This window comes from Cryptomeria japonica, chromosome 7, assembly GCF_030272615.1.
Source record: "Cryptomeria japonica chromosome 7, Sugi_1.0, whole genome shotgun sequence".
Taxonomy (NCBI): Eukaryota; Viridiplantae; Streptophyta; class Pinopsida; order Cupressales; family Cupressaceae; genus Cryptomeria; species Cryptomeria japonica.
Window position 1 is genome coordinate 856,572,436 of NC_081411.1, and position 2,507 is coordinate 856,574,942.

The 2,507-nt window shown below is 33.5% G+C and overlaps 1 long non-coding RNA gene across 1 annotated transcript; it reads left to right on the top strand.

The window, feature by feature from the left end:
- The first annotated feature begins 209 nt into the window (after positions 1-209).
- LOC131028914 (uncharacterized) lies at positions 210-1,346 on the top strand. The gene is made up of 2 exons (XR_009102669.2): positions 210-500; positions 845-1,346. It is a non-coding gene; the product is annotated as an uncharacterized LOC131028914 (long non-coding RNA).
- The last annotated feature ends 1,161 nt before the right edge of the window (positions 1,347-2,507 follow it).

Below are 2,507 nucleotides of genomic sequence, written 5' to 3' on the forward strand. Positions count from 1 at the left end.
AAAACCCATTTCACAAATTACAATAATGGAATGATTTAAAATGATATATAGGCTAGTCAACATAAATCTCATGGAATGGAGTATGAGCAGAGAAATAGCAGTGGTGCAGCTGACATTTATGCACTGTGTGAACTCATATTTGGCATTTGGAAATCGGCAATCTACTCATGTGAAAACGATTGTGAGAGTGGAAGTCCAGTCACCATGTTTCCATTTTCCACTCCATACTTTCCACGTATAGTTGACTTGATAGGATTTTTAGGGTTTTTATAATGTACATTGTCTCTGATAGCACTCCTTTTGTCAGCTAGGATCATTACAATTTACAACCTTGTCGTTATGTCAACATTAGAAATTAGGTTATAAATTATGACTCTCCCTTTTGTATTTCACAATCTCCATTTTGGTTGGCTTGTCTCATATCTTCTTCTTCATCAATCCCACTGCTATGGACAAACAAACAGTTGTATTTCTCCTGCTGCTGCTTCTCCTGGCTTCAGGTGCTATAATATTTATCATTTTCTCACTCTCCAATTCAATTTTTTCTTTTGATGGAAAGAATTTTAATTAGATCTATTAGATTTCTACAATCCATTCAAATACTGTATGTTGAATTTGATTGTGTAAAATTATTTTAGCCATCAACGTTTCGAATCACATTCTGTGATCCATCATCAGATGCAAGAGAGTTCAAGGAGTTGTAAGATGGTTGATGGTTCAATTTGTTAATTTTTAGATAATAATCTGTTTCTTTTGTTTCGGACATTTTGAATCATGTTCTGTGATCCTCCATTGAAAAGAGGAGAATATTTTTTTTATGGATTTATGTGTGTTATATGAGCAGAAATTGAGAGTGGAAATGCTGTAATTTGTGAGAAAGCGAGCAAGAAGGCACCACCAGATACATGTCCAGATGATGAACAACAGTGCGCCAAAATTTGCACTGGTAAGGAGAGAGCCAACGATGGAAAGTGCCATGCTTCTGGTTGCTTCTGTTATTTCGACCGTTGTTGATCTCAATATAAGTGGAGAAAACTATAGTTATAAGGATGGAGATAATCCCAAATAATTCTCTATGTAAATGTTACTACTCTCTGAATCCACAAACTTATAATGTTTCAGCTGTTTTACATGGTTTTTATGCGAGTGTTCTGTTTTAGCTATTAAGAAAAGTTGTAATGATGGTATCCCTAAAAGATGATCAGCAGTTGACTGAGAGGGCGGTCTGTTGGCTAACTATACCAGAAATCTTATAGATATTGTCAATGGATTGATATTTCTTATGAAAGCTTCAAATTTCTCACAAAATGTTTGATCAGAAATACACAGGTTTTATGGTGTATAAATGCTATTTGAATTTATATATTTTTTTTGCATGTTTTGATTTGGGTTTTCTTCATTTCAAGCAAAGGAGATACCCTCATTTAAGGTCGGTCCAAAAATGGGATTTAGGCCATTAAAAGGCATCATTTCTATTCAGAATCTTGCAGCTTTGGATTCGGACTTTCTTACGTTTGGCAGTTTTGCATGTTATTATGAGTTGTAATTTTAATAACGTCTGTCAATGATCAGGTGCAGTATTGGCAGTATTTGCATGTATGACCAGTTGTTATGGTGATTTTAGAGTAAGTTTTACTCAGAAATAAAGTAAATTTTTTTTTGGTAAAAGAGGCAATCTAAGAAATTTTAGAAGTTTTCTTCCTTCATCCCTAATTTCTGATTTATTCTTCTAAGTTCAGTTCTTTCTATTTTTGCACTTTTCTTTTGTCTGATGAGAATAGACAGTTGTATACAAATTGCTTTAACCTGTTAAGATGAAAGAAAGATTTAAACTTCACTGTCATGGATTAATGATTTAAAGGAAAAAGAAAGGTTATAATCAATAGCCATGTAAATTCAGTCCAATCTACACTAGTTTCACTTTCAGTTAATTGCAGAATAATTATTAGGGGTAATTCTGATATGTCAAGTTCTGACCTAGCTTTTATGAAAATTCAATGCTGTTAAATTTGTAGCCCTCGCTATCAACTACCTTGTTGTACAGAATTTTCAAGAGAATTTTCTGATTTTAAGAATTTTACTCATGAATGGAATGCATAGGATCCTTGTTGTACTATAATAATTAAGAAAACTTAGCTCCTCCATCGGATCCCAGCCCAAGGCGTCATGGCATATAGAATAAATCATAATTAATCAATTTTAAGAGAATGAAAGATGAAAATTTTGGTTAGAAGAGGAGTAGCTTTGAACAGTTGATGAGTGGAACATAAAAAGTTGCGTGTGAGTGAGTTGATAAGGCTATTTGTTTCCGAAATGGCTATTTATTTTTTAGGATGTATCAATACATAAGTTACGGCATTAGAGGGTAACTTGGCTATTCACTTCTTAGGATGTATCAATACATAAGTTACGGTATTAGAGGGTAACTTATGTATTGGGCATCCTAGGGTCTGGATAACCATTTCTATTTCCTCCTAAAATAGAGTGGAACATAAAAAGTTGCTTGT